This window comes from Ictidomys tridecemlineatus, chromosome 1 (assembly GCF_052094955.1).
Source record: "Ictidomys tridecemlineatus isolate mIctTri1 chromosome 1, mIctTri1.hap1, whole genome shotgun sequence".
NCBI classification, from domain to species: Eukaryota; Metazoa; Chordata; class Mammalia; order Rodentia; family Sciuridae; genus Ictidomys; species Ictidomys tridecemlineatus.
The window spans coordinates 183,606,939-183,634,780 of record NC_135477.1 but is presented as its reverse complement, the minus strand read 5'-3'; the positions used below and the strand labels follow the sequence as shown (position 1 = coordinate 183,634,780).

At 48.6% G+C, this 27,842-nt stretch overlaps 1 protein-coding gene across 1 annotated transcript in view; it reads left to right on the top strand.

Annotated features, from left to right (window-relative positions):
- The window catches only part of Drd1 (dopamine receptor D1), a 93,563-nt gene extending 75,625 nt beyond the window's left edge, over window positions 1–17,938 (top strand). The window contains exon 4 of the transcript XR_013440232.1: window positions 17,123–17,938. The gene's annotated coding sequence lies outside the window, so the exon portion shown is untranslated. The remainder of the gene's footprint in view (window positions 1–17,122) is intronic.
- Window positions 17,939–27,842: the final 9,904 nt, after the last annotated feature.

Genomic DNA, 27,842 nt, shown 5'->3' with positions numbered 1-27,842 from the left:
TCAGCAGAGTAGCCGAGACCCCTGGAACCTTCTGAGGCTGCTACGGAGGTCCATAGCTCTTTCCCATACCTTCGAATGTGGGGTGGAAATTGTTCATTTCTATCAATCAGGCTGCTGGCTCCTGTTCCTTGCATCTACTTGGGTGTCCCTTTCTGGTCCATGTTTAATGACTTTTTCTCTTTGGAACCATGTCGTGGGGAAATTTTTTGCTTTATTTAATAAATGGTGGGTAGCATTGAAAAATACATTTGTTTTCAGGGCATCTGTGAGTCACAGAGATGAGCTTTCCAAAGATTTTGACTGGAGGCAACTAGATTCAAATGACAGTCTCAGTTCACAGCATTTTCACAGAATTCCCTGCAAGTGGAAAGTGGTTGCATAATGTGATAAGCCACAGCCTGGCCAAAGTGACCGTGGGACAGGTCCAAGTATTGCTATTGGTTCAGGGTCTGCATATTTCCGATCTGTTGCTTTACAGCCAAGTCCCCGAGCCCCACCTTGCATGGCGATGCTTGAACTGCAGTGTGGCACTGACATGATTGGCTGCTCCTGTGCTTAATGACGGCTTGCTCAGAACTCCCTGGGATGTACTTAGTACTGGCATACTCAGTTGACTGCTTTCTTACTGTGTGGCATCTCACAACAATCCTGGTGCCCAGGGTTAAAGTTTTTTTTTTTTTTTTTTTGGTAAGAAAAACGAAGTAAACAGATGTATTCCAACTCCCTTTCTGTGCTAGAACCGTGTGCACATTGCAGAGTCCTGCTTGAGACTAGCAAGAGGAAGCCCAGGGCTATCCAGCAAGCTATCCAAGGTCCTGTGGGCAGGTCTCGGAGGAAACAGATCTTGGGTGCTCTTTACTCTTGGTGCCTTAGTTTCCCCTTCTACAAAACATGGACAGTAACAAAATCAGTCTTACGCAGATGTGAAGATTAAATGAGTCAATACCCCCTACAGTGCAATACCCCCTGTAGGAAGGTGCTGGTAACCTGGGGTCTCCCAGTTATTCCTGCCCGTGACTCCTGGTGATTTCTGACGTGAGACGTTCACTCCCAGAGGGACACCAGAGTTTCTCTGCCTGTCACCAGGCTCAGGAAGCTATCATGAACATGCAGCACAGTATCACCGGCTCCCTAGGAGCCCAGTGCCTCAGTCCAAATAATCCTGCCAGGGTCACTCTGAAAATGGCCACATGGACAGAAACTGGCAGTCTGGGTGGATCCACCTGCAGGGAGTTTAGTCTTCAAAGGACACCCATCTGATTTCATTTCATGTCAACTCACACAGAGACAGAGGGAAAAGTTCAGCTCATGTGCTTGTGTGGTGCTCAGTGACAGGTGGACCTTCTGCTCTTATGGTGATGGCCTCTGGCTATGAAGTGTTCTCATTTGTGTGACTACAGATGCATGGGCACAGGTGTATGCATATTCATGCACAGAAAAAAGATGTTTGCCAGCTCCCTTTGAAAGTTCAATGATGATGATCTTAGGATGGTGGACTCCTAGTGGGCTTTTTCTCATTGACTTACCTGCATTCTCCAATTTTTCTTTAATGAACAAAGACTGTTTAATTAGGTGAAATTAAAATGGAATGGCTGTTCTTCACTAGCTGCCTCCCTTTGGTGGGGACAGTATATCCTATCCTCTTCATATTTGCTAGCCCTTGAAGCCTAAAGTCCTTGCAAGAAAGTAATTCTCACCCCCATGCACTTATGGAGTAAACCAAGACTTAGAAAAGCTAGAGAATAAAGATTGCTTGTTATCTCCCCAAACGGATCTTTTCCAGAATCTGTAGTCTTTTAATGACCTCTTTCAGATTTTTCCCCAGACCCCCATTTGATGGTCTCTCCAGCCCTCTGTCTTATTTAGCAGTCAGTGCCCTGGAAGCCTCTCTCTTTCTCTGCCCCTGGGAAGAGGTTTCTGTGACATCATGAGCTCAAAGAATCTGTTTATTTCTGAGTGGCATTGCTAAAGCCTTCTGGGTCCAGAGACCACAGTCCTTTGTCACTTGACTGAGCTGTCTCAGGGAAGGGAGACTGGGATGAGTGGCTGGTGAGCACAGAGGCCCAACTCTGCTGGGGGGGGGTGCTTCCTGAGGCTGGGCAGTGAAAATGGCCAGTGCACGGGGACCCAGAGATGGCCTACCCTTGCCCAGGAAAACTTCAGATCTGCAAACCAAAACTGGCAGGAGGTGGGAGCTGATGCCCTTTGTTTCCAGGGCTGACACCAACTTTTGAAGGCTTGTATGGAGTGAAGAAGGTGCCTTGATTTGGTTTAGTCCTTTAACTTTCACACCAGCTCAGAGCCATGTGCTCTGGTATTCCTGGTTTACAACTGCACTCAGAGGACTCCATTTAGATGATTTAGCTGGGTCATACGCTGGTTCCACACCTAGTCTTTTGAGGAACTTCCACTCTGATTTCCACAGTGGTTGTGCTAATTCACAGTCCCACCAACAGGGTACACATGTCCTCCCCCGCCACACACATATTTGTTAGTCTTATATTTTGATGATTGCCATACTAACTGGAGTGAGGAGAAATCTCGGTGTGTTTTTGATTTACATTTTCCAGATAGCTAAAGATGTTGAACTTTTTTTCATATATTTGTTGGCCATTCATATTTCTTTTTTTAAAGAAATGTCTATTTAGTTCATTTGCCCATTTATTGATTGGGTTATTTGCGCTGGCTTGTTTTTGTAGTAAATTTTTTTTAGTTCTTTTTAGATTCTGGATATTAATCTTCTACGGGAAGAATAGCAAAGATGCCCATTCCATAGGTTCTCCCTTCACACTCTTAATTGTTTCCTTTGCTGTGCAGAAGCTTTTTAATCTGATGCCATCCACTTATTGGTTCTTGTTGACCGTGGCTCTGAAGGTTTTTTCCTGTTCTGGCCCTTGCTGTACTAGTTTTGCTCTGACCAAATCATGTGCCAAAAGATACAAACACTTTTGTTCTGCTCCTAGAGCAAGGCAGCTGCTTTCTGGTTTCAGATTTTGCACTTTCTGTTCCCTCTAATGAAATTCTTTGCCCCCGAGGCCTGCTGCCTGTCTCCTCAGGTCTTTCCACATGCTATTTCTATTCATGGATGGCTTCTCTGCTCTTTTCAGTCCAGATTTAATATCAGCTCCCCAGTCTTTCCCCAGCCAGTCAATCCCAAATACCTGCTATGATTCTATTTTCCTCTGCCTCAGATTGTTTCTTGCACATCATTAGAAAAATATCATAAGGAAAATAATAAAAGACACAGAGATAAGATGCAGAATTAGGAAAGATGGCAGAGTGGCAGAGAGGCCAAGCTGCCAAGCTTTATTTATATCAATAGGTTACTTTAGGTCATTAGTGTCATAACTACATTATTACTTATTGTATCAGTAAGGTTGCTTGTTCTGCAGTTACATTCTACAATATGCAATGTCAGGAGATTTATGCAGCTCTCAAGAAAGTCAATTGTCTAAAGTTACTATTAGGTGGGCAGATTCAAGAGCAGTGGGGCTTGGTGAAACATTGTAGTTATCTAGCCAGCCAGTTCCTTTATTCCCAGGACCTATGTGCCTGAGATCCAGGTCGAGGCTGATAGAACTCTAGCACAGAGCCTCCTCCTCATGCAGGGCATTGCCATGGCAGCTAGACATTGCACATGTATTTAGTTATTTTAGGTTCCTAGGAGAAACCACAGGGCATTCTAAGGATGGTGAGCACAGAGGCCCAACAGAGTGTAGTTCCCCACCCCCTACTCCTGGTGTGGGGGTTGCTCACCAGAAACACACTTCCCTGTATAGTTCCACAGTCAGAAATTATATATATATATTTACTTTGAAAATCTTTCCAGTAGGGCATTGCCTGTTATATTGGCCACTTTTTAAGTTTTTTTTTTTTTTAATGAGCTATTCAGTAGGATTGGGATGAAACTTTCCTATTTTTTTCCCTTATGAGAATCATAAAGAAATAGCCCCCAGCTAGGACGGTTTCGTTAAGAGGACTCTACTACCTACTGAACCTAGAGGATCTTCCCAGCCCAAGGTGCTGCTGCAGAGCCAGGCAGTCTTGCGAGTAAGTTGGCGCCCCTGGGAGCTGTCCCTGGTGCTGAGACAGGGAAGCCTGCAGGACGGGATGCGCGGGTCTCAGCTCCCAGGACAGAAAGGTGAGTGCTGCCCCCGCAGCTCCCATCCTTCAGGCCAGAGGGAGGAGAGGTGACCTGTAGCTAGGGCACTCCAGGGACAGCACCTGCTGTTTGAAGTCCCCTCCCTCTTGCTGTGGTCCTGCCCCAGGGCTCCTGTGCTATTCTTCTGATGAGCATTTCAGTATTCAGGAGGGTCTCTGGAGGCTGGAGTGGAGACACTTCTGCGTCTTCCCCCTTGCTCAGCCCTCAGTGTGCACTCGGGATGATTCTACTTCTCAGATGGTGGGTGAGTGCACACCACGGAGCATCCTCAAACCTCGTTTGTAGGTCTTAATATCTGCTGATTTGTCAACATGCATTTCTTAAGCACTTGATCTGTGCCAGATCCTGCACCAGGCACTCACTTTGTCAATGTAAACTCTCATATTTTATACAAACTGCTTGAAAATTATTTTTTAAAAATTGCTTTATTTTTCATTGACACATAATGTTGTGAATATTTACAAAATGTGATGTTTTAACACAATATGTACTATATAGTGATCAGATCAGGATAATTAGCATATTAGTCTTGGTCACTTATTATTTACTATTATTATTTTGTGGTGGAAACATCCTGAATATTTTTCTCCTTTTGGGCAGACAACTGTCCCTCCTTCAGCCCACTCCTGTTGATCCTCCCTTCCCCTGAAAACGATTAGTGGAAGCTTTGTGTTTATTTTCTCATATATGTCTACACTCCTCTTACACGTGCACGTGTGCATTTCTAAAATATACGTTGCATGTTTAAAAATCTTAATATGCACATCGTCTGTCCCTCATGTGTTCTTCTGTAATATAAGTTTTCACTCCATATTAGGATTTTTGAGATTCTTCTAAGTAGCTCAGGTTCATTGGTTAGCCCATGGTCCTGCCACAAGATCCCACCCTCAAGAAAACTCAGTCCAATGGGAACATAGTACCTATCCAGCTGTCACGGGAAAGGCAGCCGTGCAAGGGGGCCGGGGAGCCTGGGGCCCCAAGAGCCACCAGCCCAGTCCAGAGGATCAGGAAGGGCTGTGTGAAGGAGGCGCCACTGGAGAAGGTAGAGAGGGGCTGGACAGTCCAGGAGGGTCGGCAGGGCAGGCAAGTGCAGGGTGGGAGGGGACAGAGAGTGGATAGGTCATCGTTGCTAGGACATAAACTTTCAGGAGGAGAGCTGTGGCCGGGTAGACTGGGAAACACTCCAGGCCTGGCGATATGGGGCTCTGGCCCTCTCCTTGTGCTTAACGCCCAAAGACAGAATGTTCATGGCCATTTTGAAAGATGAAAAATTTAAGCTTGAAAATGGAAGTCACTCTTCCAATGTTCTGCAGCTGGCAAGTGAAAGGCTGGGATCACACTGCGCTCCAGATTCAAGTGCTAGTGTGTCTGTCTTCATCACGGCGTGAAGGTTACGCTGGCAGCTGGGAAAGTAGGCAGTGGGTTTCAGGGAAGCCGGGTGAGGGACACATGGAAAACATGCACTTCAACAGATGAATGGTTAAATGATATAATATATATATATATATATATATATATATATATATATATCTTTATATATATCATTCATATATATGAATGATGGGATATTACTTGGACTTAAAGAAGAATGAAATTATGGCATTTGCTGGTAACTGGATCAATCATGTCATCTAAGCAAAATAAGCCTATCCCCCCAAACCAAAAGTCTAATGTTTTCTCTGACATGTGGCTGCTAATTCACAATGGAGGGCCCTAGGGAGGAATAGACTTACTTTAGATTAGGTAAAAGGAGTGAAGGGAGCGTGGGGACTTGGGGTTAGGAAGGGTAGCAGAATGAAATCAAACATTATTACCCTATGTATATATATACTATAAGACCAGTGGGATTCTACATCATGTATAACCAGAAGAATGAGAGATTATACTGCATTATATATGATGTATCAAAGTGCATTCTACTGTCACGTATAACTAATTAAAACTTTCAAAAAGGATCGACCATTCAAAATTTTACATCTAATAATTTCATTTTTAAAAACAAAACACACACCAAAAAATCATGATATCAATTTATAAAAAGGACATAAATTCAGGGTTCTTCATGATATTTTAAGGACTGTCAATAAATCCAAACATTTCAGAAGGTTGGTGGACCAATCCAAACTCATCAGTGCTCACTACTGACTCATGGCCACAGTGGCTTTGGTAGACTTGACTCACAATGCCCTTGGGACATGTCTTTGTAGATAGATGGATCACAGGCAGTGAGAGTGACAGTCATCTCAAACTTTAAGCCTGATGGGGAGCTGAGATCCAGAGACAGGAATGTCCATGCAACTGGGAGGGAAGAACAGGAAGGACTTAGTCCAGTTCTGTGTTGTTTTATTGCCCTCGTCAGCTCCCTATGGGAGAGGCAAGGGGTTAGAGGGATGTACCTCATTCTTATTGATCACCCAATATCTGTTTGAACACTCTCCATTTTTGAGAAAGAATCTATATTGTAAAAAATTCAAATGCCAGGTCTTTTGGGGGGTTCCTTTGCACATGGCCCTGGGTTTGATTTCAGTTACGCTTCAGGTTGCTGGAGACATCAAAATGGCAGACCATTGCAAGACTCATGGTGGATAGGTAGCAGTGGGGTGCTGGCCCCATCCCACTCCAGTTCCTGGGTCATCACCTTGCATTGGCTCCGTGAGCCCTCACGTCCTGCCCCACCAGTGACAGTGATGCCTGGTGTCTTCCCTGGGCCAGGGATAATGGAACCATCACCTTTTTCTGTGAGGATCTGAGCCCAGGTCTCCACCCTCATTGAGACTGGGAGCTCTCCGATATCCCTGCAGCAGGGCACTTTTCTGTGTAAATGAGCATCTGATACGGGGGTCCCTCTCCAGCACCCTAGGAAATAACAAGAAAATACTAGCACTTACGAGGCTCTCTGTTTCATCACTTCATTTGCTAAAGTTCCATTTAGAATTACTGACACAGTCTGCTGATTGCTGGCGATAATATATTCTGGCTATTTATGACTCCATCTGGGAGAGAAAAGTTCTCCTGATTGTCTTGAGCAACGGCCGTGGCATGCTTTCTCTTGCTCTGGGTCCTTGTGATTACTGAGCCTGTGATTAGCCGCGCTGATTGTCCTTCCTGATCACAGCAGCCAAAGTCTGCATTTTGACTGTCCCCATTTTCAGAGTTTGGATGACTGCATGGCTTCATCCTGCTCTTTCAGGAGGTATCTGTGTCTTCATTCTCCCCAAATCCTCCTTTGGGAACACTGTCAGTCAAGAGAGGCTAGGTCATGCCACGGTGAAGGGTCCTGCGGGCTCAGGGCCCCGTGATAGCACAAGTTCTTTACTGTCTATCCCAAGTGGGCAGGGCCTCCCTTCTGTCTTCACAGGAGACTCAGCTGATGAAGGAACCTCTTCTGGGACATTGTCAGATGTTCAGCAAGAAGAAAAGAAATAGGGCAAACCATGGGCTGACTCTGCAAGCTTTCAGCAGGAAATGAATCGTTACTTCTTCCTGCTGTCATGGACCAAAGAAGTCCCGAGGCTGGACCCTAAATTCAGAGTGGGGAATGTGTTCTCCTGCTGGGATGGGAGAGACAAAGAGTGGGAGTCTGTTCTCCTGTGCACAAGATCCCGCTGCCTTTACTCAACCTCTCCGTCTCCCTAGGAAGACAACTCCAGAGCCCCCACTCCAACCCACCCCAGGTACTGCTTCAAGGTCAAAGTTCAAAGTCTCTGCTGGAGGCATGACAACTTCTGCAAGGTCCCTGCCTGGTATTTAAGAACACCTGTGTCACAGCTGGGCTTCCCTAGAAAGATGCATCTGGGGAGTGAGAGAGATACTGCTGGAGGACTGGGAAGTGAGATCAAAACAAGGAGGCCAACAGAGGCGCTGGAGCTAAGTCCTGCTGGAGAAGAGGCAGGCGTGGCCCACACTCGCTGGCCGCTGGGAGGTCCCCAGGTTAATTCCCAAGCACATCTGGACTTCTGTGTCAGCAGAGAACATCCTCAGCAAAGAAATTCAGGCGATGTGGTTGGAAGTGACGGGTAAGGAGGAAAGAGCCCCCAATACAAGTTTCTTGGCACTTTCTACCCCAAAACACCTCATAGAGCATGAATAAGATAATCTCCCTTTCCTAAATGGTGACACATGGCAGCATACAGCCATCACTGGGCTGTGGCAATTTTGCAATCACATGATGAGACTTCCTGCTGGCCTGGGACAGTCCTTCTACTGTTCTCTGTCACCATCTGGGATGATATCCTGTCTTCTCCGTGGTCCTTCTTTCTGATTTTAGATCGGCTTACAGAATCGCCGGCTTTGTTATGGCTTCTCTGTACATGCATTTAGCACATTTCAATCATTTCCACCGGCCCCTTCCTGATCTCTCTCAGGTACCACTGAAGAGGACTTTGGGGAGCTCACCCTTGTGGGAGCTGGGTGATTCTCTCATCTGCTTCCTCCCACAGAAGAGGGAGGACCCACGCACGGGTCTTGAACTGTCACAATCTCCAGTTCTTTGCCAGAGTGGTGGTACTTTGGACGTCAAATTCTCACTTAGCTGGTGTCTTTCAGACAGCATATGGTGCAGCTACGCCTACAATTCTTTCTGAGGCATGACTTTCTCTCAAAATTTAATTGTGGGTATCTTGAGTTTCAGTTTTCTGAACAAGCCTCATCTTTAGGATCTGTCCTCTGAGACCCATCACCCAACAGGAAAGATTTATTAGGTGCTGTGTTAGCTTTTTATTGCTGCTTCATAAATTATCAAATTTCATTGGCTTAAGAAAATGCACATTAATAACTTCTTAGTTCTCTGCCCAGAAGTCAGGGTGTGTGTGGCTCTGTACTAGGGCCCACAGGCTGAAATCAAGCTGTCCGCTGGACAGGGCACCTTCCTGAGGCTCAGGGTCCTCTTTCAAGGTCATATAGTTGTTGGAAGAATACAGTGCCCCACAGTGAACTTAGTTCTCTATCTTCTGAAGTCTCTATCTCTGACCTTCTCAAGGGTCACTTTGAGATCTAGAGGTTGTCCTCAGGTCTTGTGAAGACATGACCTCTTACTTCTGAAGAGCAGCTGCAGATTACTCATTCTTTGAATCTCTCAAAGCTCATTTGAAGGCACCCTTGGTTAACAGGGTCACCCAAGGAAAACCTCTTTTCGTGATGAACTCCAAGTCCTCTGATTAGGACCTTCCTGATTTTTGCAGGACCTCTTATGCATACACGTGGTATATGCATACACGCGGTATCCATCATCTTCACAGTTTCTGCTCACCTCTGAGTGTGCACCTGTCAGCCTGATTGGTAGACTCGGGTCAACTTCATTCAAAGGGCTGAAAAGAAGTGCTGGCTGCCACCTGGAGCTGTCCATTTCCACGAAACCAAGTTTTAACTAGCTTTTTTAGTTTTATTCTTTCATAAGGTCTTGAGTTTGTGGACTCTGTACATGCCTCAGACTTAAACAGAAATCTGTGCGTTCTGCCCGACACACCTCCTTCTTGTACCACGTTGCCCCATGCTAAGAATACCCGTGAAGGCCACTGCTGGCCTGCTGTTTGCCTCCCCTTGGCCTGGAGGTACTTGCTCTTCAGAACTTTTGTGTAGACGGGTTTTACTAACTGCTCCACCACCACCTTCCAGGGTCTTCTGTCTTCTGGCCTCCAGGGTCCCAAATTTCTATTTTTACAGGAAGAAACCTGTCCTACAGAACCGATCCTGCTAATTGGTGAGAGTGGGCGAGTGGGCCCAGTGGGGCGGGCAGCCAGCTCCCAGCAGCCTTCAGCAGCCGTGGCCGCCTGCTTCTCTTGTGGCCTGTCTTTGCTGAGTCAGCCCCGTCCCCATCCTGATGGAGCTCCTGTCTGTGGCACCATGCCAGCTCTGTGGCAGAGGGGAGGAGACAGGCTGGCCCATCACACATCTGCCAGAAGCAACCAGCTTGCTTCTACCGACCTTCTGTCAGAGGAGCGAGTGAAGTGGACATTTCTGAGTTCACCCAAGGAGAGACGTGTTGTCCTACTTCAGGAATGGGGAGGACAAGGGAGAGAAATCGACTATGGGTGAACAGGAACAGTGCAATCCTTCTGTGGCCCTTCGAGAGGGACTTCATCTCTGTCTGGACGGGGCTCCCATTTCCTCCCTCCCATCTCCATGAACCGTAAGAAGCTGGGAAGGAGGAGTGAGCTCCCTCTCGGAGGAGGCAGAGTCATCTCCTTTGTCTAGCCTACCTTTCCCCAGGGGACCCGGGACTGTCAGGCCCTCTAACTTAGAACCCCTTCAATAGGGGACTTCAGTCATGGCCTGCTGTCCTGGCCTCCATGTTTATCTTCTCCTCTCTGATTGACAGGCAGGGCTGGTGTTGTTTTTCAATAAGAGGAGGGTCCGGGTACCAAGATGTGAAGAGTCTCTTCGGCAGCACCTGCAGCCCAGGTGAAAGTTCCCTACATGGACTTTTCAAGGCCGTCAGGGGATACCAGGGCTCTGGCAGCTTCCCGGTTGTCATTGCGATCAGCGTTGTGTCAGTCAAGGGCCAGTCATGAAAGAGAGCACGCGGGAGGGCATGTGGTGCTGCCTAACAGGAAGCCCAGTGAACTGTGGAGCAGGAGGCCCAGGTGCAGAGAGGGGCACAGGCCAAGCGCAAGCCAGGCCCCCATCTCTGAACAGAGCCTCTAAAGGTAAAGAGAAGCTTCCCAGGAGGAAGAGGGAAGAATCATGGAGGAGAAATTGAACATTCCTAGCAGAGAGTGATGGGTGGGATGACCTGGGGGGCAGTCCAGTGTGGCACTGAGTCCAGCGGTGGAGTGAGGCGGTTGGATGTGGAGGCCAGCTCCGACACTCAGGGACAGAGAAGTCTTGGGCCTTGGAGCCTCAGTCTCTTCTCCTGTTAAAGGGAAGTCATTATATTCCAACTTCAAAGGGGTGTTGTGAAAATCAAAATAGGCAACCTGCCTCAGTTTTTAGGAGAAATATCAAGTCCCAACTCACTTTTTAGAAGGGCATAGAAATACAATTGAGTAAGATGTTACCAGGAAGCACCAGTTGCCTGGATCCGTGAGTGGGTGGAATGAACATAAGGCATGATTCCCAGCACTGGGGCACGCAGACCAAGGAAGCTATGCTGATGTGTCATGAAATCTCGAGTCTTTGACGTAAGCAGCTTGATTTTACATAAAGGCAAAAAGGAATGATAGAGGCGATGGACGAGAGAACCAATGTGGTCCAATTTGTGTGCAGGAAGCTCACTGCATGGTGCTGTGGAAGTTCAACTGGGACGGCGTGTCGAGGATGGAGGACCCACGCCAGGCGGGAGGCTGTGCTTGGTCTGGGAGGGTAACCACCATGGGATGCTGACGTAGTAGCCACTCAGCCACTTGCTGGGGAATCAAAGACTGAGGGGAAGAAGACTGGTCTGCATCACCTAAGAGTCCTCGAGGTCTCCTGGGGCCTGATCTACTAATTCATGGTAGACCGCCCCTGGGATCAGCTGTGATTGCCTTGCTTCAGAAGCAGACACTGAGGCTCTGAGCCCCGCTGGCTCACTCTCATGGGCTCGGGTAGAGCTGGGAGCAGGGCTGAGGCTGTCCTGTGGAGGGAGCTCCTCCATGGGGCAGGGGTTGGGAGTGCTGGAGATCTTGTCCTGCTCTCCCCGATCCCCTGCCCTAAGGACTTCAGACTTCAGCCAGCTGAGCATGGGGCACACCACCCTCTGGTTCTGCTTTTCTGGATGACCTCTGACTGATGGAACTACTCACAGGGACCAGGGAGGAGGCGGACTTCAGCTCTGTGCCATCCTCCAGGGACCCAAGCAGCTTCTCTGCATTTTTCTACCATTCTCTAGGGACTCAGAAATCTCCCCTGGGATTTTTTTTTTTTTTTTTTTTTTTTTTTAGTTGGTGGGTAAGAGAAGAGAATGAAGCTCAGAGAAAGCACACTTGCTGGATGCTCTTGTCTTCCAGGTGAGACTAGCACCTCTGTAAATCAATATGCCATTGGCAGAACCAGTGGCTTTACTCGCAGGGGTCTGGGGGCCGTGTCTACCTGTGCTCAGGAAGAAAGCAGGGCACAGCCCTAACAGCCAGACCAGTCCCCATGCCCTCTCCTTTGTGTGGTTCAGCTGTCACTGGCCTGGTCATTCCAGGCCATAGGCTAGGTGACTTTTAGCAGTTATCCAGAGATCCCAATCCTGCAGAGCTAAGGGTTGCTAATGGCTCAGTAATACGTCCTGTGTGGGATGTCAAGAGAGATGGCCGAGGTCCAGTGTGGGAAATTAGATAAAGACCAAGGCTGTTGGAAGACCTAGAAGGCTCCCTATGTTGTCTGTGCTACATAACAAACTACCCAAACCTTAGTGTCTTCAGGTACCTACATCTGACATCGCAGAGATGCCACTGGGTGGGAGACTGTGCACCATTTGCCAGGCTCCTCTGCAGGAGCTCACCAGGATGCAGGCAGGGTGTCACCTGGACTGAGTTCTTGTCTGGAAGTTTGAATGGGAAGATCTACTTGCAAACTCCCTCAGGTCGTGTGCAGAATCAATGTCCTTGGGGCCTTAGCTGCGGTCTCTGTTGAGTGCTGGCTGGTGGTAGCTCACAGCTCCTAAAGGCCTCTGGGAGCTCCTTGGAGGTGCACCCAGGTGGTTGTACCTTGGTCCTTTCACAGCATGGCAGCTAAGTCCTACAAAGCCAGCGACAGAGCCTCTTCTACCTCGCAGCACTAAGACAGAGGTTTATGTGGCCAAGGGAGTGACCACCAGGTACCACTGCTGTGTCCTGAGGGTTAGAAGCAAATCACAGGCTCTGAGTGCTTGAGAAGGGAGAGCATAGGCAGTGGGCACTGGGAGGGTCCCTCAGGATGTGTCCACTGCACTCTGTCACAGAGATGGGATGCAATGAAATCTGTTGAAGGATCAAAAGAGGAAGATGGATGTGGGAGGTGGGTCCAGGGAGGTTCCCATGGAACTTAGTTACACCCCTCGCAGCACACATTCCACGGGCCTGGGTGTGTTTAAAGGGAATGATAGTGTGGACTAGGTCTTGGCACTACCCACTTCTCCAAGCATGCCTTCCCCTGGGCACTGGGCGGTAGTGTACATAACTGAACAGTCAGGCCTCAGGTGGGTGGTAGGTGGGTGCTGACCTCCTGGCTACTGTGTCCATCCAGGTCATTGCCAAGGTGCAGGGTCCCTGACATCCCAGTGGAGCCAGCCCCAGGCCCACAGTGAAGATGACACAGGGACTGGATTTCCAGGGGCCACCTCTTGGTGCTGCTCACTGAGATGCGAGAGCCCAGAGGCCGAGGTGACCCAGTGCCCGTTGCTCAATGTGCCCTCTCTAGTCAGAGGGAATTCTGTCTTTTGGGGGCTTTCCTGGGAAGTCTGTTCTAATCTGTAGTGCCATCTGCTTGCCTGGCTGTAAGCCGAGTGACTTTATTAAAACTCATGGGAGGCTTCCCTTGCTCTCCTCTGAGCTCAAGCCATGTCAGAAAAGAAGGGCTAGAGACGAGGACTTCAGTGCTAATGGTTTGGGGAGGTGGCCCTGGGAAGAGTGGGACAGTGGACCAGGGAAGGGAAGGAAGCTCATGCGCTGTGTGTTGGTTCCTGAGGCCTGGCCCCATGGGGACCCCTGAGACTGCCAATGTGTCCCCGGTGTCATCTCAATCACAGGGCAAGAAGGCAGGGGGCCCCTTTTTCCAATTCTTGCCCTTGAGTGGGGGAGGAGGCCCCCGGAGCCCCTCTCCCTAGTGCCATGGCCCACGGGAAAGGGTGCCCGAGGGCTGAGGTTGCTTTGCAGATGTCGGTAGCAGATGCCCATCAGGCCCTGAAGTGAGCCTGGGGCAGACTGCCAGGCCCACCCCGCCACATCAATAAGGGAGCTGGTTCACGGAGCAGGGCCTTTACTTGCTGCTGGGTTTGGTTTGCTCCTGTTGACATCGTTCTGCATTTGTGGGCACGGGGACGTCCAGGGTGGGCTTCCCTTCTGGGGATGCCTCCCTCTTGCTGTGATAGCAAGGTGACGGGAGCCTCATAGAATGAGCTGGAAAGCGCCCCTTCCTTCCTATCTTTAGATGGAGTTCGAGGAGTGTTTTCTTCTCCGTGTCAGTTCACACTCACTGGCAAAGCCGTGGTCTGCCCCTGGAATTTTTCTTGCTGGGAAGATTTTTTAATTACTAATTTGATTTCTTTACTTGATCATGTATATTCAGATTTTCTCTTATTTTTTTGAGTTAGTTTTGGTACCTTGTGTCCATTTCAATGTCCCATTTCAAATGTCTAATTTGTTGGCATAAAGTTGTTCAAAATCTTCCCTTATAATTTTTTTTTTTAACTTTTTGTAAGTTCATAGTGATGTCCTTCTCTTCATTCCTGACTTCGGTAATTTCTGTTTTTCTTCTTTCTTAGTCAATCTAGCTAAAGACGACACTTACTAGCAATAGTAAGAGTCAAAACTACACCCACTCCATGAACAGTGGTTCTACTGACGAATAATGCCACATTTCCAACCGAGGGCTGCGGGCTGCTGCTACTTTGTGCAGAACCTTCTGGAACATAGCAACATGGGTAGAGCTGGTCAGTGCATTGCGTGAGCCTGGAACCTTCATATCAGGGTGACAAGTGCAGTTTGAGAAAGAAAAACAACAAGCTAAGCTCACTTAATATGTGTAGAAAAGATAATCGAGACAGAATGCTACTGACACCATTTCTAATTCTGTGAAGTAAAATAAAGTCTCAGACACTTTAGCAACAGGCCAGGATGGACTCTCCAGCTCTGTGACTTGCAGCTGGGTGGCCCTGAGAAACCAGCCTTGGAGGACCTTGGCTTCCTCACTTACTAAGAGGGATGGAGGAGGTCACGTGCCCAGCTTTTTCTCATTCCATTTTGTCAAGGGGCTTGTGGGGTGCATACATTGCTCTTGGTTTTGGTGACCACGTGGGTATGGTTTCGACCAGGGTGGTCTGTGGAGCTTAAGTAAGTAGATGTGTGTCAGCACAGCAAGTCCCTGGCACACAGTAGGTGCTTAAAAATAGATTCCTACCTTGCAGCCCAGCCTAGATCCAAACCCTCAACAGCCTGATCTGCTTGTTTTCCACTTATTCTCACCCCTCAAATATCACCTCCCCAGGGACCCTGAACCTGGCCACCCCCCATGAGTGGCTCCCATCGCTTACTTACACATGCTCCTATTTTATTTTAGTGATAAGCCTCTTTGCTCTCTGGAATTCTCTTTTGAACAGTTCCCTTCTGATGTTGCCCTTGCCTTTGACCGTGAGCTTCCTGAGAGCAGGTGCCTGCTGCCGCTACTCTGCTGCATCCCAGCCTCTGGAGGTCTGCACACTCATATCTCCACGAATCCGTGGGGAGGGAATTGTTAAGGCCCTCGTGTTTACCTCTGTGGCTCTTTGGCAGACACCTGGCTTGGTCCAGAGCAGGGGCTCAGAAAGTCATGGAGCTGAGGTCCTGTTGTGCAGAGGCTGGGGGCCTCCCCCAACAGCGTCCCTGTGAACTGCTTCTCCACAAAGGGCTGTGCACTGGGGTGGGTGAGCATGGCCACAGCAGGGTGGTTTTCTGGAGCAGAGCCAGCTCTCCAGCCCCGAGGCTGCCTGTGAGTGAGTTTCTACAGCAGCCAAGTGAAGGGGTCCACCTGAGTGTCCACCAACAGACCCACAGAGAATGGAATATTATTCATCCACAAAAAGGAATGTAACCCTGCCATGTGCAGCAATATGGACGGGACCGGAGGACACTCTGTTAAGTGAAATCAGCCAGACATGGTAGGACTCTCATTCACCTGGATACGAATCCACTGGTCTCAAAGAATAAGACAGTAGACTGGAGCGCAGTAGAGGACAGGGAGGTGGGAGGAGGAGCCAGAGAGTAGGTACCGGAGCACAGCTGGAGAAGGAGTAGGTTCCAATGTCCTGAGGCTTGGGAGGTGACTATTTCGCAGCTGTTGATGATGTATATAGCATGAAGAATGGTGGGTGGACGTGGGACGCACATCAGAGTGGACACAAGTGTGTCAGAGGAAGTCAGCTCAGGCAGGAAGAGAGGCAGACAGACTGTGGCCCTACCTGAGGCCTGGTCAGGCTGGGTTCTATCTAAGCAGGGTTGGTGGTGTGATGAAACAAAGTTATGCTTTTTTTTTTTAGGAGATAGTAGAAGATGGGAATTCACTTTCCATCAAGGAGATGGAAATGCTGATAGTCCTGACTCGATCGCCACAGCGTCTGCAGTATGCAGTGGTCACCCTGCGCCCCACAAGTGTGCAGTTATCATGGTCGATCACGCACAGCTACGCGGCAGGAGAGCCTGGGTTTCCTTCCATGTACTTGACTCCGGTCTCTTGGGGTGACTGGGAGGCGGAATAGAGCCCAAGGACAGAGCAATCCCCAAACGCCACGTCCTCCTCCACAGGCTGCAGCTCTCAGGTGGCCCTGGGCAGCGGGGCTGGCTGCTTCTTCTCTTCCTTTGCCCTAGCGGGGGACCAGGCCTGCCCTCGTCACCCTCCATTCAGGGTGTCTCCAATTGTGCTGCACAAGTTAAAACTGGAAACTTTCCTAAAGATGGCTTAAAATTGGAAGGTAGGCACCATGGAAGAGTGAAAAAGCAATTTTTTTTTGTTTTATGAGTTTATTAAAGATGATAAGAGGGGCTGGGGATGTGGCTCAAGCGGTAGCGTGCTCGCCTGGCGTGCGTGCAGCCCGGGTTCGATCCTCAGCACCACATACAACGAAGATGTTGTGTCTGCCGAGAACTAAGAAAAAATAAATAAATGTTAAAATTCTCTCTCTCTGTCTGTCCCCCTCACTCTCTCTTTAAAAAAAAAAAAAGATGGTAAGAGGAAGAATGCAAGCTAAAAGGTTTAAAACTGCCTCAAATTTACTTTTAGTTAAGAAAAAATACCTGATGCTCTCTGTCAGGAAAGAAATTAGAGAACTTTTATAAGTAATCATGAGATGGTTTTTCTTTCCTTTTTGTTTTTTTCTTTTTTTAGGTAGAAAGTAAAAACTTTGAAGAGGACTCTAAATATCCCAGTTTGTTTCACATGCTTGAGAAAAGAAGAGCTGAGATTTAAAAGCAAAACCAACGCCCATTTCCCATGATGTGTCTGCCTGGCAGCCCCGCACTCCAGTTGTACACTGACCCACAACTCATCCGTCCACTCGAGAGTGAGGACATGTACAGAGACCTGAGGCATCTGTCTGATGCTGATAAGTGCCAGGGTTAGCTCTGACCTGCTTTCACTTGGCTGCTCATTTGGGTAGAGTGTCTCTGGCCACATGGGGCAGATGCAGCCCTGGCACGGGTTCAGAGCAGGGTTGTGTGATTGCGTCTAGAATAAGACAGCGTGGAGCATAGCGGCACCCAGAGCCCTCACTGCCATGGCCTGTGCAGGGACAGAGGGCAGATGTGGGCCCAGCAGTGTGGATACCATAGACGAGAATATGCTGGCCTCAAGACAGAGTCCGTGGGGAGCTCCGAGGACCTCAAAACAGAGCTTCGGTGAGACCAAGAGTTCAGCTCCACAGAAGGAAGTGATGGGCCTGGGTGGGGGACGTGGGGTGTGCATCAGGTAGGAGGCAGGTGGGTGGGTGGGAGTCAGATCAGGCAAGGGAGAGAAGCGAGGCCTGGCCTTGGCCCCCCGAAGGCCAGCACTGTGTTCCACTTTACCAACACTTGTGAACAGGATGTGTAGATGTGACGAGTGTGTCGAGGACACATGTGCGTGGAAGTGGAGGTGCATTGTCCACGAGTCTCTCTCACACACACATTTAACTGCTTAATAAAGTTCACCTTTTCTATCCATGGAGTATGTCTTAGTCCATGCAGGTGGTTGTGAAAGAATCCCGGAGACGGGGGAATTGTGACAAATGTATTGCTCATGGCTCTGGAGATAGCAAAGTCCGGGACCATAATGCTGCAGATCCGGTGGCTCCTGAGGGCCTCTTTCTGGTTCACAGGGGCACTTCTGCCTGTAACCTCACATGGCTGAAGGGGTGAGGGAGCTCTGAGGGGGTCTACTACTTCACCCTCACAACCGAATCATGTCCCAGGAGGGCTGTCTCCACCCGTGCTGAGCTGGACCACTGGATGCTCTCTTGACAGGAGAAATTCTGATGGGAAGAGGGAATTGCAATCATCACTTTTAACCAAATTCATAGCCCCCCAAATCCTAACACTAGTTCATGCAGAAAGGACTCTAAGCGGACCTGCATGCACATCCCGTGTGATCTAAGTTAAGGGTGCCTTTCCGTTTAGTTCTAGCACACAGCAAGTGTTTACTGGGGCCCTATAGGATAGGAAAGCCCCCAGAGAGTACTTTTCCTTCATAGCACTAACAACAAAAAGTGCCCTATGTGAAACACATGGGCTCTCTGCATCTGTAGGTTCCACATTCAGGTTTAACCAACTGAGGGTCAAAACTACTTTTTAAAAAGTTCTCAAAAGTTCCAAAAGCAAATTTGAACATTTTATAAGCCAAGGACAAATGGAGTCGTGTTGGCATCATGTTAGGCATTTAAAGTCATCTAGAGATGATTTAAAGACGTGGGGGTGTGTGCACAGGTGATATGCAAATACTGTGCCACTTCACGTGAGACTTGAGCGTCTGCAGGCTTTTGCGTCTGTGAGGAGTTGTAGAGCCAATCCAGGGGGGCACTGAGATATGACTGCACTTTGATCTGTAAGGAGCAATCAAGGAAATTCCACAATTAGATCTACAAGTTTAGTTCTAAATATTCATGTATGAAGTTTTAAATAATACTTAAAAGAAGCTTCTAGAAATTTAGAAATTTCTCAAATTCTAGAAATTCCATCAGAAGTCATAATGGGAAGAAGGCTGCAAATGCAACACTAGGTGGTGGTTTTCATGTGTGCTGTTTAGATAAAAGACATATTTTTTAGTCACTGACCCTCATTGAAAAGCTATGAATGCAAAAAAAAAAATTGACATCTGTGCAAAGCCTGCTGTAGTATTTGAGACAAGGCAGGGATGTAATGGTGGGCTACTCTGCATTTTTGACATACCAGAATGTGCCTGGGAAGGGACCCCCTGGGCTCAGCATCAGCTTTCTCAGAGGAGTCTGGCTCAGCCGTGTTCTCAGGAGAAGCAAAGGTCCTGGACAGTTGGCCATTTCTCTTTGTCTTATCAATACTAAACATTGATGAATTGCTGCAGGACAGTCCAGTCTTCCCAAGAGGCATTTCCCTATCATTAATCCAAACGTCTTCCAGCTAATCAGCCAGCAGCATCTGGAGTGCTCCCATTGCCCACAGGAGCTGAAGATCATTTTTGGCAGCCAGCACACAAGATGATTTGCACACAGAACTCTACACCTGGCCTCCTTTTTCTGCCCCCATAGTTTGGAAAGATTTCTTTAAAAGCCAGAAAATCGGTTAATGTGGATGGATAGCAGGTGGAACATGGTGTCAGCCCCTTCATCTGGATGGTGCTGTGATGTCTGCTGGTGGCTGTGATGAATCTGTGAATCTGCCCCAGCAGCTGTTCTTCGATCCACTTGGAATAGACTCATCAAATCAGGTATATGAGTCCTTTCTCCTGTCTTCAAACTTCAGATTGCACTTGTCCCTGGAACTTCTCTGAAACAACTGAAGCTCATTATCCAGGGTAATGCCCCTGAAGCGTTCAGTTACAGCTTTGATTTCTGCAGCAGAGGAAGAAGAAACAGATGACTCCCTGGTCCACAGATCACCTACCGCCTGAGCCCAGTCCGACCTTGTGGAGGGTGGGGAGGTCTGCTGGAGCTCCTTGGGCTCCTCCGGCTGCAGCACCCACCCAGCTAATGCCATCACAGCCTCCTGCTTTAGGCAGTTTGCTGGATACTTTCAGGACATTTGTTCAGTGTATCCGTACAAGCAACTGGAAAGCCTAGTACGGAATCTGTTTCAGCATTGAGCCATTGACAACAGAGTGGCTCTTTGGAACTGCAAGGGTACAATTTGAAAGAAGCCAAATGCATAGATTCTTGCTCAACTAAAAATCATCATTATTTAACATGTTATAACAATTTAATTACAAAGAGATGATCACCTCCGTGAGTTTCTAAGTGGACCAACTTCGTGTGTATTGCACAGTGGACCAGAGTGTACAATTTAGAATGCAGAGTGGACACTATCTAGAATGGGGAGCAGCATGGCGATGTTCCTGGAGCCTGGTCCCCCTAAATCCCATCATCACAGGATGTGATTGTGTTGAGCCTTGTGAGTATTTGCCTGGCTCAACCTCTTTACAGTGTTAACCCAAAAGGGCCAGGCACATATTTCACCCTAAGCCTAAGATTTGGACAATCTTAGTGTACACATGCCCACACATGATTTTTACAAAGAGCACTTTCAATCTTTCTGACCATCCCCATCAGTGAGGCTGTTTTCTAGATGTTCGTTGGCACATACAGAGGTGGCAGAGAACCCTTTCTGGAGGTCTGCACAGAGCTGAGTGGACATAACAGTGCACAGGGGAGCTGAAAGACCTGGACATGCTACAGTTTGATGCGTGAGAGCTTCAGGTGTGCTCCCCTTCCCCCGCTACGGCTTTGAAGATTGTCTATGTGCATTTAAAAATGATATTTGAGTAAGATGCTTGCAGGGGCTCAGAAAGATTGTCTATGTGCATTTAAAAATGATATTTGAGTAAGATGCTTGCAGGGGCTCAGATGTTTGCAGCTACCACAGCTGAAAACCCTAATGCCGAGGAAAAGGGGCTCTGGAGCAGAATCCTGATTGCTGCCACCAGCTGTGTGAATATCACTTTCATCTTTCAACCTTGGTTTTCTCATCTCTCCAAGCAGCTGTCCATTTCATGGAGCAAAGGTGACATGATGATGAAGCAAAGTTTAAAGCATGAGCAGCCAAGGTCTCCTGCCCAGCGAGCACCAGGCTCTGATGCTGTAAAGTCTGTTTTATAGGAAGCAGGTATTGCCAAGGGTGTGACACCTAGAGTAGGATCCATGATGCCATCAGCCTTCTGGGGTCACACGGAGAGGCTGCCTTGGGAAGGGCAGCTGTCAGCCTGCTCTGCACACGTGTCACACAGAGATTTCTGGAGACATGACGATACTTGGGCAGCAGCCCCAGAGGCTCTGGTCTGAGGAGTCTGGGAGGCGACCTAGGCATGGGGTCTTGAAAGCTCTCCAGGACTTTAGCAGGTGGACAGTGTTGGGGACCGCTGCTCCTGACAAAGGACACACTCCTACAGGTCTGGGGACAACACCCCCGTCTCATGCTGTCTCCTCATGTCGGGAGTGTCAGTTGCTCTCCAGGCTATTCCCCCAACCACTGCCGCAGGAGCTGCGCCTCCGTATGCTGTGCCAGGTGGCCACGTGCCTCCGTCCCACTCGGCTGCTGTCTCTCCAGCACCTTCTGGGCTTCCAAAGCAGAATGGTTGGCATGTGCACTGGGTGCCTTGGGGAAAATGCCAAGACTGGAATCCTCCAGAGCGGAGAAACCATGGTTGACATTCTTCTTCTTATTCTGCAGGAAGACGTGACATAGGTTGGAAAAAGAAAAAAGAAAAAAAAAAAAAAGCAAGGGCTACGGACTTTGCACAACCAGAGGATTCTTAAAACAGTGCAGGGAGGAGGACATGTCCCACCTGGCCATAGACCTGCTCTCAGTCGTTCACCACAGGTGCTCCCAGCTGAGCCCAAAGGAGAAACATTTCTTCTGCCTGGGGGAGACAGGAGCCTTTGAGGAGTAGGTGACATTTGATCTGGGTTTGGAGGAGCGTAGCAGGTGGGTTGGTGTTGGAGGGCCTGAAAGCATAGGCAACAGAGTGACCTACATGAGCAGAAGCACAGAGAAGAAAAGGCACCCACTGCATGTGCACGATCCCACCGAGGGAAGGGGTGGGAGGCTGCCAGTGCGTGGTCAGGATGGGTTAGGTCATGCTGCAGTAACAAACAGCCCCCGCGTGTCAGTGGCTTAAAATGGGCATGTCTGTCCACTGTGCTATGGATCCATCATGGCCAGTGGGGGCTCTGCCCTGTGTTGTCCCAACTCGGTGATGGACCCTCTGCCCCCTGGGTCATCATCACTCACTGTGGCAAGGGGACAAGAAAATGAGAGATGAATTGGCCTTGAGGGGCTTCCAGGGCAAGTGATACTGCGTTCATGTCTTATTGGCTGAAGATAGACACATGGCCATGCATGGCGTGAAGTGCAATCCCCCACGGACTCAGAAGGAGAGGAACGGGAACTCCAAGAAAGAGGGCCCCAACAGGTCCAGAGGGGAAGGCACACCAGCGAAGTCTGTGAGTAGGAGAGAGGGCTGGAGCTGAGGTTACACAGAGGTGAGGGACACTCGTCACCTTGCCTGGTAAAGCTTCTCTCTCTTTCTGAATTTCAGGTCTGTCTGTCCAGAGAGAAGGCACACTGTATATCTGTGGGTCACCTCTGGGAGGACAGGGAGGACAGGACAATAGGCTATTCTGAGAGGGTAGAGAGCACATTCATGTGACTTTTATTACAGTGTCTTGTCATCAGAGTCCTAGATTATCACAGTTGTTTATGTCTTGTTGTACCTGGTTTATAAATTAAACTTAATCCCAGTTATGCAGTATAGGAAAAAAAATGTTTTATAAGATTCCGTATTGTCTGTAGGCATCTACATTGCTGGGGTCTTGCAATGTTTCCCCCACAGTAAGGGGGATAGTTTGGGCACTGGGTGGGTAGAATATGGGGATTTCGAGGAGGAGCTCAGGGGCCAGGCTAACCCAGGGTCCAATCCCCAAACCCTCATCATCAGCAAGGACCAGAGCAAAGCAAGACCGCAGACGACTTATCTTTTGTGGTATTTCTTGCCTTTACAAAAATGGAAATGACTATAAAATTCAAGTCCTAGGGTTCTCGTGAGAAATGATGACTGATCCTTGGGAAGTGTTTAGTATGCTCCTGGCATAGGAATCCCTAAACGGGGTTGACAGTCACAGCTCGGCATGTCCAAGTTACAGCCGATTTGGGCTAAATGTGAGGACGCTTGGACTTCTTAGAATGAGAACGCCAGGTCCCAACTCCAGCTTGTCTCCTTATATTTTTTCTCTTGAAAACAGATTCCTGTTGATAAGGAGATCTGGCAACCCAGTGCGGATGCAGAGAGCTAATACATTTCCTCATATCTCTCTGCCTCAGTCCCCGTGGGACTCAAATTGTATTTGTCCTGGGAACTTTAATAAGGTTTTTCTTATTTTCCTTCTCCCTGGGCCAGTTTTTATTATCACTATACATTCCGGTCTCCTCAGCCTCCCCTGTGTGGTGTATGTCTGCAATTATGATGACAGTTGAGAGTCGGGGGTTCAGAGGTGAGGTGGCATGCCTGGCAGACTCCTTGGAGCCCTAGTCTGCAGTGTGGCATGCATTTTTTAATATCCCCCTAATGCAGGGGGAGTCAGATTTATTTTCATATGGAAAACTTTATTATTGTGTGGAACAGAGATTTGTGTATAGGGGGATTTTTTTTTTCTTTATCCTGTAATTTGGTTGTATTTCATTGCTCAAAACTGCCTTCCAGCTTCCAGGAGACACAAATCCAGGACTTTGGCTGAAACCGACTTTTCATTTGTGGGGCTGGAAATAGTTTTGTGAGGTCCCTGGAGGAAGATTCTGAGAAGGAGGTTTTTGTCCAGGAAGCTCAATGCTCCGGAGCCGGGAGGCTGGTTTGGATTGAGAGGGAGGCAGGCACTGTGCAGGCTTCAGGTGATCCCAGGGGCAGTGTGGGGGCTGGGATAGCCCTGCAGAGCTGTCCAGCACTGAGGCAGGGGACACCAACCAAGAGTTAGAGAGGACTGCTGGAGAGGGCAGGACAGATATTGGCTCAAGCAGCTCTTTTTAGCTGAAGGCAATTCCTGGAGAGAGACATCGGTGAGCCCCTGTAGCCAGTACCCCCAAGTGGGAACAGACCATCTCTGTCCTGAAGGGGAGGCAGGTTCCCACCCCTGCCCAGCACCCTCATACTCCTTCTTCTTCAGTATGAAATCACTGGAGCGCTAGCACAGTCGGCTGACCCCCCTCGGGGGGATCACACTCGTTTCCTCAGGCCTCTGTAACAAAGCTCCACAAACGTGGTGGCTTAAAATCTCTTCTCAGAAATCTCTTGTCTCTCCATTCTGGAGGCCGGAAGCCCAAAGTCAAGTGTCAGCAGGCCGTGCCCTCCCTAAGCCTCTCCCTGACCCCTCGGTACCTCCTCCAGCTCCTAGTGTCGGCCGTGACTCCACCGTGTCGCTGGTACCTGCGTCACTCCCCTGCTGTGGCGTGTCTCCCTGGGTGCCTCTACGTGCAAACTTCCTCAGCCAACTGCTAAGGACACCAGGTGAAGGGCTTGGGTGCACCCCAAGCCTTGCTGACCTCATCTTTTTTCTTGTTTTTTTTTTTTTTTGGTACTTTGGATTGAACACAGGGGCACTCAACCACTGAGCTACATCCCCAGCCTTATTTTGGGTTTTCTTTAGAGACAGGGTCTCATTGAGTTGATTTTTGCTGAGGCTGCTTTGAACTCGTACGCCTCTTGCTCAGCCTCCTGAGCTGCTTGTATTACAGGTGTGCGCCACTGAGCCCGGCATCCCTGACCTCATCTTTTACACGTGCAAAGGTCCTATCCCCAAGTGCAGTCACGTTCACAGGTTCCAGGACTCACACCCAGATTTCTGGCTTCAGCGTGGTCTCTTCCCTGAGGCTTCCTGACTGTGAAGTTTCTGCTTATGAACTTGACCTTCTGTGGGTGTAAACTTATCTTTCATTTCTCATAACAACTATCTAGGGTTAGGGTTTCCACATATGGTTTTTGGAAGGTACAAACACCACAGACTCAATTAAAGACACATGATGGTGGAATGTGATGAACATCATTATCCAAAGCACACGTATAAGACACGAATTGGTGTGAACATACTTTATATACAACCAGAGATAAAAAGTGCTCTATATGTGTAATATGAATTGTAATGCATTCCACTGTTATATATAAAAATAAAAAATAAAAATAACCTTACAAAAAAATAAAATAAAATTCATTCCCCCTTCTCCAAAAAAAGAGAGAGCTATTTGTCTACTACATCGTGTTCCAGACCACATCACCCCTGTCACTCACAGACGCATCATTAAAAATAACACCTCCAGCTCCACAACTTCCCTATGGGGCTGTTGACTGCATGGGTTCTGTTATCCCTGCAGTCCCTCTATCCCATACCCCCTCTGCCCCAAGGGGACCCTTCTAGGACCCATTTAGTATCATGTCACTCTGCTGCTCAAAACCTAGCGATGGCTTTGGTTACCTGTGTCAGGAAATGCACCTGCAGCAGTGTGATCCCCAAGGACCCCCTCGTCCACTCCTGCTGGCCTACACAGTCTCTTGGGTGGCTCGTGCTTGCCCTGCACACTACAAACACTAACTTGCTGAAGTGTGCCTACCACATTCTGAACACTTGAGAAATGGCAGTTTGGTTTACCAAAAGACTTTTCTCCTCCAACGATCGAGTGGAATTCTCCAGATCACCCAATGATGGAGGTGACTTCCCAGGTGAGCAGCATGTGGATGAGGGTGCCATAAGGCAGGGAGCACCAGTAGCTGGCTAATGGGGAGCCAGGACTCATACCCAGATTTCTGGCTTCAGCGTGATCTCCTCCCTCAGGCTTCCTGTTACTACTTACGAACTTGACCTTCTGTTGGGTGTAAAATTACCTTTCATTTCTCAAACCAACTATCTGTGCAAGCTGCAAATACTGAATTGGGGGGCGGGGGCAGGTCTCTCTATGTTACACTAGAAACAGAAATAATTATGAAGAAGAAACAAGTTTCCCAAATGAAACAAATTGAAGATAGAATAAAAAGGCATTTGGGTTGTGAGATACTGCTTATCTCTCGTAACTCCTTGCTCATCAAATCAGTAAGCGTCCTCTGTCCATGCATCAGGAAGGCACAGTGGGCCCTGGGAGCGGAATCAAAGCATCTGTGTACGTCTGTTTCTTTAAGATACAGCTGTGTGAGTCATAGGTGGGATGCCAGGTGCTGCAGAGGTTTCCATGGCAACCCATCCTTGTTTTCCTCCCTGAATAGCACTGCTAAACGGTGACGCTGGAGCAACACCCATGTGAGATCCTCAGCCTAAAGTTCTGTTTCATCTTCGGCCTCATTTGCATGTCCCCAGGTACACAGGAGAATGAGGTGCTTTCTGGAGGTGGGGGTGTGACTCCCTGCCGCTGGCCTAGATGGCCTACCCATTCCCAGCACCGTTGTTACCGGAATGATGCTGCACTTACTTCTGCTCTTGATTTTGCTTTTCTTTGGTAGAAGTAGCTGAAGAGACTTCACATCCTCAGCCTTGTGAAGGAGAAACTTCTAGAATGTATTTGTAGAAAAACGAGGTCAATGCCAGCAGATGAGCCTGAGGTGGACAGTTTTGCGGTGTTTGGACCATCAGGAAGGCACACCTGGGAAGCAATGAGAATACTTTCCTTGTGAGGTCTCTGTGTTTCCTGTGTCATGCTGCAGAAAGGGCTTGGAAGGGGACCAGGTGTTACTGTCTGTGGCTTCAGGCACCCAGTGGAGGTCTGTCCTTCAGATAAGAGTAAGCCACTGTCATCCAGATTTGAGAAGACCAGAGAAGGAATCAGGGTGCCTTTGACTTTACTCATAAGTCCAAGTCTGCCTCTCTGTCCCTCACTTTCACAAGGAAGATAAAAAGTTACTTCTTTAGAAAAATATTTATTTTAGTCATAGGTGGACACAGTTTACTTATTTACTTATTTGAGTGTGTGCTGAGGACTGAACCCAGTGCCTCCCACTTGCTAAGCCAGTGCTCTACCCCTGAGCCACCTCTGACCCCAGCCCTGATAAGTGGCTTCTGAGCAGGTCTTCCAGCATTTGAATCCCACCTCTCACTGTGCGGCAGGCCGCTTCCTGGGAGCAGCCCTGGCTGTCCCCGCTTGCCCAGGGCCAGTGAGCCCCCTTCCCCAGCATCTCTTCATGCTTTCCCCGCGTGAGACCCACATTTTCAGTCCCTCTTGCTTTCCTAGGACCTGTGCAAGGGCCGAACTCGCGACTCTTTACTGAACGGACAGTTGAAGGAGCAAGTGAATAAATGAATGGCCGAATCAGGTCTGGCTGAGCGGGTGAGTGAATAATTAGTGAGCAGATGATCACTCTGCTGTGGTGGAAAGAGAACTGGGGAAGCAACGAACCTGAAGTTCATGTGTGCAGCATCACAACAGCAAAAATGCTCCAGCCAATCAAATTCAACAAGTCAAACCGCAAGGAGGTAACTGCTCTCAGCCACCAAGGTGGGGTGGCACCTTGAAGTCACCTGTCGTTTTTGTAAAGCTAGACTGGGGTGGGATACCAGTTGTTGCGAAGCTAGATGCTACTGTGTTCTCCCCTCACATGCAGTGGTCCCCCTGATCTAGAGGGAAACGTCCCAAGACCCCAGTGATGCTTGAAACCACAGAGAGAGCCCAACCCACTGTGTCCTCTCACGTAGCATACACCCAGGGTGAAAGGAACTCAAGTCTTAGACTGGGCAGGTGGCACCCTGCCCTCAGCTCCACTGTGTGACCTTGGGTACCAGCCTCACCTGCCCAAGCTTCACTTTTCTAAATGTGAGGATGGGTCCCATCTCACCAGCTTACCCTGGAATAGAAGTCCAATTATGTAAGAGGGGCCATTCCTTTTTTTTTTTTTTTTTAAGTGAGATTACTCATTTTAAGCC